The 15,680-nt window shown below is 39.0% G+C and overlaps 1 non-coding gene across 1 annotated transcript; it reads right to left on the bottom strand.

The window, feature by feature from the left end:
• Positions 1 to 1,628: 1,628 nt before the first annotated feature.
• On the bottom strand, positions 1,629 to 1,734 carry LOC145612919 (small nucleolar RNA R71). Its single transcript, XR_014106822.1, has one exon. It is a non-coding gene; the product is annotated as a small nucleolar RNA R71 (small nucleolar RNA).
• Positions 1,735 to 15,680: the final 13,946 nt, after the last annotated feature.

Here is a 15,680-nt window from a genome sequence, read left to right on the forward strand (position 1 = left end):
GTGTGCTCCCGTGCGCGCCATTCTCTCTCCTTCGAGCGCCCGCATCGGCGTGGGTCTATTTTTGGACGTCTTTCCCAACTTCCTCTTGGGATTGTTAGTTATTTCTTTCCATTTATAGAGAGAGAATTAGATCATCATTAGAAAGAATTAGATTAGATTAGATTTTAGAGAGAGAAAACACTAGTTCTTAGCATATTTAGAGAGAGAAAGTGTGGGTTTGATGATTGATGATTGAAGATTGTTTCATTTGATTTGATTTCCATCAAGTTTGTAAGGATTCTTTACTCTTTAATGCAATTCAATGTTTGATTTCATTAGTATTGTTGTTTGATTTGGTTAATTGATAGTTTGATTGATTTTGATTGAATTTGTTGGTTTCAATTGATGAATTTGGGAATGATGATTAATTTAGCTTTGATTTTGATGTTCTTCATGGATGGTGAGTAGTTTATTTGCTAGGGTAGTGGTGAAGCATGTATTGATGATGAATTGAGATTAATTTGGGGGAAATTGATTGAGTTGATAATGTGATTAAATTGGTTGATTGATTTTGTGCATGTGTGTGCTTGATTAGGCTTGATCACCCTTGTTATTCACACTTGATTGCATTGTGAGTTTACATTGATATGGACCATTGATTTGTGGCTTACATTTACTCGATTGAGATATCTTGTGATGTTTTCCTAGCTAGTGTTTGATGTAGTTGACGCTAATTAGACCTCTAGGAGAATAGCTTGATGTACTCTCTTGGTTACAATTTCGGTTTTCCCTCACATTGCTTGACTTGATTAGTAAATTCCCCAAGTTGATTGAACTTCATTGTTGATGCATGTTGATCCATTCCCCTAGTGCCTTAGCATTCAATTAGAACTAGCCTTTTGCATCGCCTAGCTTAGCCCTTGTTTCTACCATAAACCCCTACTAGATTTCGGAATAGCTTAACTTAGGCATCGTGCATTCGACCTCCATTCCTTTGGGTTCGACCTTGACTTACCACTACACTTCGTAGGGGTAAGTTGAGTTACAAATTTTGTTTGATTGGGTGGGGTGGTAGCCCAACGACCTACCGTTCTCCTTCCCATCAAAATGGCGCCGTTGCCGGGGAGTGGTGATTTAAGTGCATGTTGTTGTTGAGTCTATTCCACTTTATTTGCAAAATACAAAAAGATTTTACACTTTAGGCTACACTTGTAGCCGTGCTACTAATATTTTCTTTGAGTTTTGTGTGCATAGATCCCAAGCCATGGGAGGTAATTCAAGAGTTGCCTTGAAGGAACTTGGAGTGCCCGGTGCATATAGGTATGAGAGCGGCATAGCTCCACCTACAACACCGGCAAACGATTTTGAAATTAGGCCGGCAATGATCACCCTAATTGAGAGGAGACAATATAGTGGGGCAAAGAACGAGAGCCCATTGAACCATCTTAAGGAGTTTGAAAAATATTGCAACACGATCAAGGTTAATGGAGTGTCTCAAGAATTCATCCGCCTTAAGTTGTTCCCTTTCTCTCTCATAGGAAGATCTTTGGAATGGCTAGATAAGGAAGTGAAGCCCATTTCTTTGAGAACTTGGGATGATGTCACCAAAGCTTTCTTGTTCCGTTTCTATCCTCAAAAGAAAACGGCGGAGGCAAGAGCTTTGATTCAAGGGTTCAAGCAAAAGCCAAATGAAAGTCTCTATGAAGCATGGGAAAGATTTAAGGATTATCAAAGGGAGTGTCCACACCATGGGATTCCTACCTATCAAATCATACATATCTTTTATGGTGGGTTGATTGCGGATTTGGGGAAAGAAGTTATGTCTCTCAAAGAAACGCTTGAGAAGCCCCCTTCCCAAGCTCCAATTCTTCCCTCCCAAATTAAGGGGAGAGGTACATCTTCTCACTCTAACTCCAATCTTTCTTCTTGTTGCATGATTGTGGAATGTTGGCCATGTGAATTGTGTGGAATGAATGATCATAATGCTTCTATGTGCCCAAATGTTCCTTGTAGTGAATATGATGGAAGTGAAATGGAACATGTGAATTATGTCCATAATCATGCTTGTGAACCTAGAATTGATGTTCAAAGGAATGTTGGAAATAGGAATTATCATATGAATCATGATGATTATAACCAAAATGGAGGTTGTAGAAATCATGGATACCAAGGGATTCATGGTAACTATAACCATCATGGTTGTAATGGTCATGGTCATGGCCATAGACATGGGGATCATAATCAAGGTTATGATAACCATGGTCAACAAAGGAGCCAAAATCAAACTAGGGGTAATTGGAATAATCAAACTAGGGGATATTTTCAAGCAAGTTTTCAAGATGGTTCCCCAATTGATTTAGTTCCAAATGCTCAAAGTTCAAATGATAATTCCCATGATCAATCATTTTCTTCTAGGGAATTTTTGGAAAGTGTCATTGAAAAACAAGCCAAAACTTTGGAAATGTGTATGGTTTTGAATGAAGAGAAGTTTAATTACATGTTGGCTTATAACAAGGATTTGAGTGAAAAACTTTCTCAATTGACTAGTGTGTTCAAGGAATATGCAAACTCTTCTTCTTTGACTCCACCTAGCCTAGATTATAGGAACCCTATGGATGCCATTGTTACTAGAAGTGGTAAGGTCCTTGAGGGAGGTGTGCCTAAGAAGAGTGTTGCTAGTGAGAGCACTAGTAAGAATTCCATTGAAGTTGAAGGTAGTGAATGTCCTTTGAGTGAAAATGTTGATGAGGAACAAGTAGAGAAGGTGATAGAGAAAGAGAAAGAGGTTTGCAAACCAAGGCTTCCCTATCCCCAAAGATATAATAGATATAAGTTGGATGAGCAATTTGGGAAATTTGTAGAGATGCTTAAGCAACTTCATCTAACTCTTCCTTTCACCGATGTTGTTGAACAAATGCCAAACTATGCTAAGTTCCTTAAGGAGATTTTGAGTGGAAAAAGGACTTGTGATATGGTGGAGACCATTAGCCTTACCGAGCATTGTAGTGCAATTATCATGAACAAGATGCCTCCTAAGTTGAAGGATCCCGGAAATTTTTCCATCCCTTGTGCTATCAACAAGACCCAAATTGATAATGCCTTATGTGACTTAAGAGCTAGTGTTAGCCTTATGCCATATTCGGTTTATCAAAGATTAGGTCTAGGAGAACTTTTACCTTCAAAGATTACTTTGCAATTAGCCGATAGGTCGATCAAGATTCCTAAGGGAAAGGTAGAAGATGTGCCTTTAAGGGTTGGGAAATTTGTTATTCCGGTTGATTTTGTAGTGTTAGATATGGATGAAGATGCTACAATACCTATCATCTTAGGTAGACCTTTCCTTGCTACATCGGGGGCTATGATAAATGTTAAAAGTGCTAAGATTTCTCTTAAGATTGGAGAGGAAGTAATTGAATTTGACTTGAATGAAGGAATGAAATATCTCTCTTCTTCTTTAGAAAATTGCATGAGAGTTGAAGTGCTTGATAATATTGTGAATTCCATGCATGAGCACTTGCTCACATCTAATGATCCTCTTGAGTGTGTCTTGTTGAATAAGGAAAAGATAGGTATCCCAACCAAGGAAGTGCAATTGTATGAAGATTTGCTTGATGGAGGCAATATAGGGAGTGAAGAAGAAACTTGTATGGGGATATCAAGTCAAGATGCTTTGCAAGTGGCCTCAACCAAAGAAGGTAAAGGTGTTCCCATGGTAGAGCTAAAACCTCTACCATCACACCTTAGGTATGAATTCTTAGGCCCTAATTCTACATATCCCGTTATTGTTAGTGCATCCTTGAGTGAGAGCCAAGCTCAAGCGTTATGTGGTGTTTTGAGAAAGCACCAAGGTGCTTTGGGGTACATAATTGATGATCTTAAAGGCATAAGCCCCGCCTTGTGTACACACCACATAACACTTGAGGAAGGCATCCTACCTTCTATCGAACGACAAAGGAAACTACATCCCCAAATGGGAGAAGTAGTCAAGAAAGAGATCACCAAGCTTTTGGATGCGGGAACCATATTCCCCATCTCAAGCTCAAGGTGGGTCTCCCCCGTGCATGTCGTTCCTAAAAAGGGGGGTATGACCGTAGTTGAGAATGAGAAAGGTGAGCTCATTCCAACTAGAACGGTCACCGGTTGGAGGATGTGTATAGACTATAGACGTCTAAACACGTCAACTAAAAAGGATCACTTCCCTCTCCCTTTTATTAACCAAATGCTTGAAAGGTTGACTAGGCACAAATTCTATTGCTTCCTTGATGGATATTCGGGATTCATTCAAATTCCTATTCATCCCGAGGATCAAGAAAAGACAACCTTCACATGCCCCTATGGTACCTTTGCATATAGAAGAATGCCCTTTAGATTGTGTAATGCTCCGACGACCTTTCAAAGGTGTATGATGAGCATTTTTGGGGACGTGCTTTAAGAGGAAATGGAAGTCTTCATGGATGCTTTTTCCGTGGGAGGTGTTTCATTTGAGGATTGCCTCAAAAATCTTGAAAAATGCCTTGAGAGATGTGAAAAGGTCAATTTGGTGCTTAATTGGGAAAAATGCCACTTCATGGTGGAAGAAGGGATTGTTCTAGGGCATAAAATTTCCAATAAAGGCATTGAAGTTGACAAGGCTAAGATTGAGGTGATAGAGAAGTTGCCCCCCCCCCCCGGTCAATGTGAAAGGGGTAAGATCGTTTTTGGGTCATGCTGGATTTTATAGAAGGTTTATCAAAGACTTTTCTCTCATTGCTAAGCCCTTAAATGATCTTCTCCAAAAAGATGTTGATTTTGTCTTTAATGATGCTTGTTTGGAAGGTTTTAATAGATTGAAGAAAGCTTTGACTTCTACTCCTATTGTCCAAGCCCCTAGATGGGATTTGCCATTTGAGCTTATGTGTGATGCAAGTGATACGGCCATAGGAGGTGTGTTGGGTCAAAGAATCGACAAAAAGCTCCATGTCATCTATTATATGTCAAAGACTCTCAATGGTGCTCAAAGAAATTACACAACAACGGAAAAGGAATTCTTGGCTATTGTTCATTCTTTTGAGAAATTCCGTTGTTATTTATTGGGGTCTAAGACTATAGTTTTCACCGATCATGCGGCTTTGAAGTATCTCTTTGGAAAAAAGGAATCCAAACCGAGGTTGATTCGTTGGGTCCTTGAGCTTCAATCTTTTGATCTTGAGATCCGGGATAAAAAAGGTGCGGAAAATGTTGTTGCAGATCATTTGTCTAGACTTGAGGATTTTCAAGTTCAAGATGATGGGTCTCCTATAGAGGACCGGATGTTGGATGATTCATTATATGTTATCAATGTGAAGGAGCTCCCTTGGTTTGCCGATTTGGTGAATTTTCTTGCTTGTGGGGAGTTCCCTCCTTCCTTTTCCAACAATCAAAGGAGGAAGCTCAAGAGAGAATCTAGGCACTATGTTTGGGATGAACCAATCTTGTACAAAAGAGGTGTGGATGGATTGTTGCGCCGGTGTGTGCCAAATGAGGAAATACCAAATGTTTTGAAGATGTGCCACTCGGACCCTAGTGGCGGTCATATGGGTGTTTCAAGAACGGCCTCTAAGGTGCTTAAATGTGGATTATGGTGGCCTAACCTCTTCAAGAATGCTTGGGAGTATGTCAAAAGTTGTGATCAATGCCAAAAGACCGGGAATATTTCAAGAAGGAATGAGATGCCCCAACAACCAATACTTGAGTTGGAAATATTTGATGTTTGGGGTATAGATTTTATGGGTCCTTTTCCATCTTCTTATGGGAATCAATATATTCTTGTTGCCGTTGATTATGTTTCAAAGTGGGTGGAAGCCATTGCTTCTCCAACTAATGACCATAAAGTGGTGATGAAATTGTTCAAAAAGATAATATTCCCTAGGTTTGGCATCCCCAAAGCGGTTATAAGTGATAATTATGGCTCCCATTTTGTACACTATGCTTTCTGGAAGATGTTGAAGAAGCATGGAGTGAACCAAAGATTTGGTCTTCCTTATCATCCTCAAACCAATGGGCAAGTTGAGGTATCTAATCGTCAAATTAAGTTGATTCTTGAGAAGACGGTTGCAAGGAGTAGGAAAGATTGGGCAAACAAGCTTGATGATGCCTTGTGGGCATATAGAACGGCTTTCAAGACTCCTATTGGTACCACTCCTTATCGCTTGGTTTATGGAATGTCTTGTCACTTTTCGGTTGAGCTTGAGCACCGCACTCATTGGGCTATTAAGAAGATCAATTTTGATTTAGCTAGTGCGGGTGAGCAACGTTGGTTGGACTTACATGAGTTAGAAGAGCTTCGGTTGGATGCGTATGATTGTGCTAGCTTGTATAAAGCTAGAACTAAGGAGGTGCATGATAAGCTCATTGAGAAGAAAGAGTTTGTTCCGGGGGATAAGGTGCTTCTTTTCAATTCCAAAATGAGGCTTTTTCCTGGAAAATTGATGTCTCGTTGGACCGGTCCTTTTGTTGTTCAAGAGGTGTTCTCAAACGGCTCTATTGAAATTTCTCCTTTGGATTTTTCGAGAAGTTTTAAGGTCAACGGACATAGGCTCAAGCAGTATTATGATGGAGTATTTGTGGGGGTCATTCATGACATGACTCTCTATGATCCACCTTGAAAGAGGTGGAGGATGTCTAGATTAAGACTCTAAAATAAGCGCTTCACGGGAGGCAACCTGTGTTTTCTAACTTTTTCTTCCTTTTTCTTTTGGTTTTTCTTTGTGTTTTTATGGTGTTTTTGTGATTTAATCTCATTGTGTTTGATGTTGTAGGATGGTTTGAGTTGATTTCCAACAATTTTGATGCCAATTTTGAGGTAAACTCATCCCAATTCTTAAGTTGGAAAAGTGGGTAAGTTTGGAGAATGGTGAATACTTGAGTTTATTTTCATGTTTTTCATTCTCCAATATGAAGTGTAGCTACTGCCTATATGGTTCCCCATGACCATCATAGGGGTGTGCGCACAAGATGAGGGAGGAAGAAACTCGGAATTTATCCCCAGTTTTTGTGCGCCCGCACATCAGTAATGTGCTGCCGCACACGAGCTCTGTGCGGGCGCACATCTCTCATGTGCGGCCGCACCTAGCTGGGTATACGAGGGCTTGTTTTCCCTCCTCTTTTAAGCCCGATTTTCCTTCTCTCCCTCACTCCTAATTCATTCTACTTCCTTCTTAGGTCTATTGTGGTTGCTCATAGTTATCCTCCATTTTCATCATATTATTTTTCATCTTTCCACATTAAAATCTCCATAATTCTCACTACTTTGCTACCCAAGTCTTCATTCTACATCTTTAAAGGTAATTTTCTCACTCCTAGTTTGAAAATTTTGGGTAATTTTTAATTGGAACTTGTTGGTATGATTGTGGGAGATGTTTATGTGTACTAGTGTTTTTCTTGCTTAAATCTTGTGATTTTCTATCAATTGAGAGTATAATTGCATGTTTTATGTGATAAAGTTTCAATTTTTATACCTCATGAGAATTTGAGCATGACTAGTACTACCCTCACACTCCCTGTCATTACTACCACTACTTGTTTTTATGTTGATGACTATGGAAATGTTGATGTTGGTTTTGTGAAATTTAATTATGATGATGATATTATTTGAGCATGTTATGAATTGTGGCATGAATCTTGTTGGATTTTCTTATGTTTAGTTTTAGGGTATTTTTTTGATGTTGATGGTGATAATGGAGAAAGTGGTTGTTGGTAGTATGGTATATTGTTTCTTTTCTTAATTGTGATTTGGGGTAATATTTGTGTCAATTGTGATGCCTTGATTATGCATTATTCACCTCTATTGAATTTTTGCTTAACTCATGTAATATTGTGCACTTTATTTTTCCCCATATTCATGATTAATTTTTGGCACACTATTCCTATTTTTGAAACCATTCTCTTTGTCCATTATTTTGTAGATGGGTGGTTCAAGACAAGCTAAGCGCACCAAGGTTACAAATTCAAGGAGAACTATTGATCCACCTTCCACCATCAAAGAAACATATGGCATCAAGTTCATGGTTCAAGAGCATTGGGACCGATTCGAGAGTCTTTCATCAAGGAAATTGTATTCTACGAGATTCTATGATCGTGACACCACTACTCTTCAAGGGATCGACGATGATGTACGGATGTTAGCTCGGAATTTGGGCCTTGAGCAATTCATTGACCTTAGTGCTCCCACCTATGCAAGGCTCACATATGAATTTCTATCATCGCTCGATGTGCAAAAGGATGGCAACGACAATGATTGTCCAACACTATCTTTCCAAGTATTCAATGACGATTATTCTATCCCCCTTTCATTCCTAAACAAGATGTTCAATTTTCCGGAGCCCATCGAGGGTATGCCTTTGATTTATCCGGCCTATGAAGCTCTTCATCGCAACCATAGGTATGATGAGAATGATTGGTGGGATGATATTTCTATTGAAGACGCTTATTGTGCTCAATCTTCAAAATCGGCCTCTATAGTCCATGGAGCGATGCGCTATTTAGCCGCATCCTTACTTATGCATTTTTCTCAAGGAATCTCTTGGAGCCATGTCTCAAGAACAATTAAGTTGGCTATGGTTGGCTAATCGATACAGGGATGATATGGTGGAGATGATCGATTTTGCAAGGCACTTGCTCGAACGTTTCATCGACATTAGGGACGGCTTCTTTCTCTCGGGAAGCATACAAATAGGGGGTATGATTAGCATCATTGTGTTGTCACTTAACAAATCGTATGCATCCAAGATTAGGGATCTTAAGGAGATTAAGGACCCTAGAGAGAAGTCTTCATCTTGCTTGTTGGGCACGTTTGCCTTGATCAACCAAAAGTTCATTGAGCGCACCATCATGGATGATTTGTTTATTTGGAAAGTGTCGAGGACTACCGATTGGTTCCTTATTCCCTACGAAGGGTCGATGGTGAGAGACAAAAGTTCATCCTACCCTTGGAAGCCTCCCAAGAGAGATATTCCAAGTTCTTTTCGTCGGGTTTCCATGCCTTCTTCGGGTAATGTTCATCCAAGGTCTAAGGCCTCATCATCTAAGGGAGGTATCCCTCGTACTTCTTCTCCTACTCCTCTTTCTCCTTCATCTCCTCCCTTGCATGATTTGTCTAGCTTGCATGAAAAGATTGATGCCCTTACTTTTGCCTTGTCTTCTTCCTCTTCTATGGGGAATGCTTGTTTTGAGGTTAGCTATGATTATCATGCTAGGAGGGTGTATGACTATCATGTTTCTAGGGGGGATATTGAGCCTTATGTGAACTACCCGTACCTCCCGGTCCAAGAGGGCCCTATCCCACAGTGGGAGCCTTTTGACAAGGCGGTGGGGCCCCGTCTCTTCTATCCCTATTGGGAGGGCCCACATATGGCGCATAGTGCCATTCGTGGAACCTCTAGAGGGGATTATGATTACAAGAGGCCGGGAGGGTGTGACTGGACTTATGATCCAGCAAACCCTGCTCCTTTCCCTTCCCCTGAGACTGAGGGGAGGTGGGGTCGTTCAGGTCCCCCTGTTTTGGATGATTGGTCTGAGTATTTTGCTGCTGATGCCCTTAGGAGGTTAGGTAGGGCTAAAGGGAAGGAGGTTGTTTCTTTGGGTGGGGGGTGTACTAGTTCTACCCCCTACTTTAGTGCCGAGTGAGCCATGTTGGCTACCCCTCTCCGTATGCATGTTTTATGATTGTGTTTCATGTCTGCCCTATGGTTGGGTTTTGCTTGGGGGAGAGGTAGCTCATTTCTAGCTTGGGGGAGTTGGTTTAGGTTAGTTGTGGTTTGCATGTTCCCCTCCTTGCTAGTGGTTCATTTCGTATTTTCCTTCTTAGCCTCTATGTCCTCTGTCTGCTCTGATGTCTCTGTGATGTTTAATCTGCTGATTTCTTTGATGATGACTTACTCTGTTCCTTATCTGTCTGCTCTGCTGTTACTCTGACGATTCTTGTTGCTGATGATGTTTCCTGATGTTTCACTGTCTCTGATATATATATTTTTCATTTCCTGTCGTTATGCTGCCGAATTTTCGGCCGATTTCATTTGGAAGTTACTAACAATTTTCTTTGTATATAGATTCTTTTATTTTCTTTTTCTCACTTGGTTTTGGTCGAAGCTTTTGTTTATGGAATGCAACGAGGTGGCTTCTACTTACTTCGTTTATTTTTGCTAAGCTTGGAGCCGGTGAGATCTTTCTTATTTTCTCTTTATTTTTCTTGGTTGCATAGAATAGGATTAGTTTAGGGGAAGTTGAATGGTTCGAGGATGGATGCTTGTTAACACGTAATGTGTTTGGGATCGATGATGATGATGTCGATCGATCACTTGTTTGTCGTTTGGGATTCTTATGTGTTTAACTTGCCTTCTAGTCCATTTCATATTATTTCTCCTATTTTCCTTTTCTATGTTCCATTACTTTGCTTTTATTTTCTTTTATTTTCCTTTTCTTTCATTTTTCTTTGTGGTATGATTTTGAGGCCTTATTATTCGCTTTTCTTTTGAATTGGACTTTGTACATTGGACTTTGTCTTTTGCATGATTTTCTTCCTAGGTTGTAAAGGTATGCACGGTTTGAGATTATGTTCGGTTGACTCTAGGATAGTGTATGCTAGGGTAGTTGGTTTGAACTAGGAGGATCATGAAGCCGGAATCTACTTGTTTGTGGCATGTTGGTAGTTGCTCCCTATAGTTAATTTGACACCACTAGTGAGTTATTGCCACATCCTTGTGAGGTTACTTGTTTTTCTAGCCTTCAACGTTTCTTGTATGAGCGGCGTGGATCCTTGACTATGCAAAACTAATCTAATAAAGCTTGATGTATGATTCTCAAACCCGAGACCGAACTATCTAGGAAGGACAAAGGCACATTTTTCGGGGTGGTATTTTTCATTTTTGTTATATTTTGTTATTTTCTTTATTTTTGGGTTTACATTTGCCTTCTTGCAACCATTTGAGCCTTATCCCTTCTTTTCAAGCCACGTCTTTAGTTATTTGACCTTTTGTTTCATTTTTCTATATTTTCTTGGTTTTTGTGAAGCAATATGATCATTTGAGATGGAGTTTGTGGTGGATAAGTTGGACTTTTGGTTTCTATGAATGCAAGTTTGTTATTTCTTTTTCTTTGTGAATAATGGCAAATATTTGTGAAAAAGTCGTCCTACTTCACAAAAGGCATGGACTAATAAGTTGCATATAGGAAAAGCCGTCCGAATTAAGTAAAAGGCAAGGACATTGCAAATTCGTATAATAATAAAAATTAAACAAAAAAAAAAAATTGAAAACCAAAAAAATTCACAAATATTTTGATGTATTCTTTTCTCCTTCTAAGCATTGAGGACAATGCTTCATTTTAGCTTGGGGGAGAAGCGTGTACGCTTTTTGTATATATTTTTGTGAGTATAGCTTCAAGTAAGCTTGGGGGTGTTGTTTTTGTTTGGTGACAACTTAGTCTTGGTGTAAAGATATGCGCAATCTTTGCTTCACTATTAGGAAAACCACCAAATTTTAAATTTTAGCCTACCTTCACCCTTATTGCCTTACGTTACAACCTTGGGGAAAGACCTTTTGACCTAGATAGTTGAGTCACTATTCGGGGGAGGGCATCATGGGTCATTGCCTAAGGAAAGGGGATGCATAGTCAAGATTGTCGAGTAGCCTAAAAATAATTCTTTTTCCGGTTCCTTCGAGGAATCATTGGGACACTCACTAAGGGGAGATTTGAGACTAGTGGGGAGAACGCGGTAAGATTGTTTGGGATGAACGTGGATTGTGATGACTAGTTCCTATGCCTAGCATACCCTATGTTTCAATCAACCTTGGATATCTTGAAACTTGCATACCTTAACTACTTGAGAAAGATTGTCATTCATTTGCATTATAGTCTTTATGTTAGTTCATTTCGCAAAGGTTTGTTTTCATTTTATTTTCCTTCCTTTTTAGGGTTTGCCTCATTGATGTTTGGTGGAGAGTTATGGGTCAAACTCTTAGGATACCCTTACGAGACCTCACTCGTCCTCATAGGCGACTTTGGGGTTTAAAGGGCTTGTTGTAGCTAAAAACAACCGTGATTCCTACGACAGTGAGTTTTAGTGTATATTCTTATCTTGAGTCTTTCTTTTCCGTTTTCAATAAAATTTTCATCCTTTATCTTTCTTGCTTGGTTTTTGCTGGAGGACGAGCAAAAGTTTAGCTTGGGGGAATTTGATGAGTGACATTTATGGCACTCATTTGGTCCCTTTTTGGATGATTTCTATTTCATTTTATCTCTCTTTTCTTTAGTTCTCCTTAGTTTTATTCTTGTTTTCTTCATTTTACGCTTTTTGTAGTTAGTTTCTCTATTTTATGCATTTCTCTAGTTTACTTGCTATTTTTCCCTTTTACTTGCTTTTTATCCTTTGATTATAGGTTGTGATTGATTGTCCAAGGATTCCCGAGCTTCCTCTCCATAGTTTTCCATTGATTTTCATGCCTAAAGCTTGTGCAAGAAGTCTCAAGTCAAAGGGAGGTCCAAGGAGCATGCTTCAAGGTCTTGTTTATGCCTTCCTCATGGCTTCTACCCTTCAAGAAATTCAAGGAAGTTCCTGCCTACCTTGTCCTCCATCACCATCATCTAGGATGTGTGCACCGCATGAGCTAGGACAAAGAAGAAGAGAAGGAAGCAGCAGAGTTGTGCGGGCGCACTAGAGGAGTGTGCGGCCGCACATCTGTCGAGTGCGGCCGCATACCAGGTGCGTGCGGGCGCACCTGTCTGGGTTTGCTCCCGTACGCACCATTCTCTCTCCTTCGAGCGCCCGCACTGGCGTGGGTCTATTTTTGGACGTCTTTCCCAACTTCCTCTTGGGATTGTTAGTTATTTCTTTCCATTTATAGAGAGAGAATTAGATCTTCATTAGAAAGAATTAGATTAGATTAGATTAGATTTTAGAGAGAGAAAACACTAGTTCTTAGCATATTTAGAGAGAGAAAGTGTGGGTTTGATGATTGATGATTGAAGATTGTTTCATTTGATTTGATTTCCATCAAGTTTGTAAGGATTCTTTACTCTTTAATGCAATTCAATGTTTGATTTCATTAGTATTGTTGTTTGATTTGGTTAATTGATAGTTTGATTGATTTTGATTGAATTTGTTGGTTTCAATTGATGAATTTGGGAATGATGATTAGTTTAGCTTTGATTTTGATGTTCTTCATGGATGGTGAGTAGTTTATTTGCTAGGGTAGTGGTGAAGCATGTATTGATGATGAATTGAGATTAATTTGGGGGAAATTGATTGAGTTGATAATGTGATTAAATTGGTTGATTGATTTTGTGCATGTGTGTGCTTGATTAGGCTTGATCACCCTTGTTATTCACACTAGATTGCATTGTGAGTTCACATTGATACGGACCATTGATTTGTGGCTTACATTTACTCTATTGAGATATCTTGTGATGTTTCCTAGCTAGTGTTTGATGTAGTTGACGCTAATTAGACCTCTACGAGAATAGCTTGATGTACTCTCTTGGCTGCAATTTCGGTTTTCCCTCACATTGCTTGACTTGATTGGTAAATTCCCCAAGTTGATTGAACTTCATTGTTGATGCATGTGGATCCATTCCCCTAGTGCCTTAGCATTCAATTAGAACTAGCCTTTTGCATCGCCTAGCTTAGCCCTAGTTTCTACCATAAACCCCTACTAGATTTCGGAATAGCTTAACTTAGGCATCGTGCATTAGACCTCCATTCCTTTGGGTTCGACCTTGACTTACCACTACACTTCATAGGGGTTAGTTGAGTTACAAATTTTGTTTGATTGGGTGGGGTGGTAGCCCAACGACCTACCGTTCTCCTTCCCATGACCTCTCCATCACTTGGATGAGACATAAGGCCATGAACTCGAGGATTATCTTTATGCCACCTCATCTGCTCCGCATTAGATCTTGTTGCATATAATCTTTGTAATCTCGGGCCTATAAGAAAGTGAATAAGAGCACTATGAGTAGAATTGTTGCCACTTTCTCTAAGTGTCTTATAACGACTTCCTTTGCAATATAGACATTCTTTGAGATCTTTGTGTTCTTTCCAAAATAACATACATCCATTTGGACATACATGAATCTTTTGGTGCGGAAGTTCTAGCCCTTCAAGCAATTTCTTAGTCTTGTAAAAACTATTTGTCATCTTGTTTTCATCTGGGCACATGTCTTTCATTAAGGAAGCAACACCATCTATAGCTTTATGTGGAATATTATACTCGCACTTGATGTTTGCCATCCTTGCAGCAGCAGACAATACAGACAACTTGCAGCCATCATACAATGGCTCTTCCGCTGCCTTCAACATGTCAAAGAACTTCTTGGAACTAGCATGTGGCTCTTCTTCAATATTTTCTAAACCACCTTCTATTCCAAAGGCATCTAATACCATGTTTCTATATGGGTTCAATGCATCCTCGGTGGATATGGAGCTGCTACTTTGGGATTCTCTTTGGATGTGCAGTTCACCATGAAAAACACATTGGAAATAGTTAGGCAAAAAACCATAACTATAGAGATACTCCTTAATGGTATCAAGATCTTGATAAGGAATATTTCGACACTGTGCACATGGATATTTCATCACACCATCTATCACGACATTGTCTTGTGTGGTAGCAAATGTAATAAATTCATTGGCCTTTTCAGCAGAGGTTGGACTAAGGAATTTTCCTTCTAACCGTTTATACATCCATGCTCGATCCTCCCTCATTATATAGCAGTTTCACTAAAAAATAAATGATACAAAAAGCATAGAAAAAGTAAGTAAAGCACTTAGAAGAATGACATTCTTTTAGGTCAATTAACTATTTAAGGTCATCAAAATGAAAATTATTGTTACCAATTAACATCATATGAGAAGAAGCGTTCCCATTTTATACACGCTCTTTCTAATGAACTTGAAAAGGCTTGATTCATGTCTAATATATGTATTTATAAATTCCTAAGAAAATAAATCACAAAAAAAGCATGTTATAAGGTTTTAAGGTCTTGTAGAACCAAAATCAAGCAAATTCGGCCAACATGGGAAGAAGCATTCCCGTTTTCTACATTCTCCTTCTAATGAACTTATAAAGGCTTGAATCATTTCAAATATATGTATTTGTAACTGCCTAAGCAAATAAATAACAAAGAGAAAGCAATTTCTAAGGTTTTAAGGTCTGGTAGAACCAAAATCAAGCAAATTCAGGCAAAATGAGAAGAAGCGTTCTCATTTTCTACATGCACTTTCTAATGAACTTAAAAAGGCTTGGGTCATGTCAAATATATGTATTTATAACTTCCTAACAAAAGAAATCACAAAAACAAAGGATGTTATAAGGTTTTAAGGTCTTGTAGAACCAAAATCAACCAAATTCGGCCCAAATGGGAATAAGCGTTCCCATTTTCTACATGCTCTTTATAATGAACTTATAAAGGCTTGAATCATGTTACATATATGTATTAGTAACTTCCTAAGCATAAAAATCACTAAGAAAAAGCAAGTTATAAGGCTTTAAGGTCTGGTAGAACCGAAATCAAGCAAATTCGGGCAAAATGAGAAGAAGCGTTCTTATTTTCTACACGCTTTTTCTAATGAACTTGAAAACGCTTGATTCATGTCTAATATATGTATTTATAACATCCTAAGAAAAGAAATCACAAAAAAAAGCATGTTATAAGGTTTTAAGGTATTGTAGAACCAAAATCAAGCAAAT

The sequence above is a fragment of the Chenopodium album genome, chromosome 24, assembly GCF_948465745.1.
Source record: "Chenopodium album chromosome 24, dcCheAlbu1.1, whole genome shotgun sequence".
NCBI lineage: Eukaryota > Viridiplantae > Streptophyta > Magnoliopsida > Caryophyllales > Amaranthaceae > Chenopodium > Chenopodium album.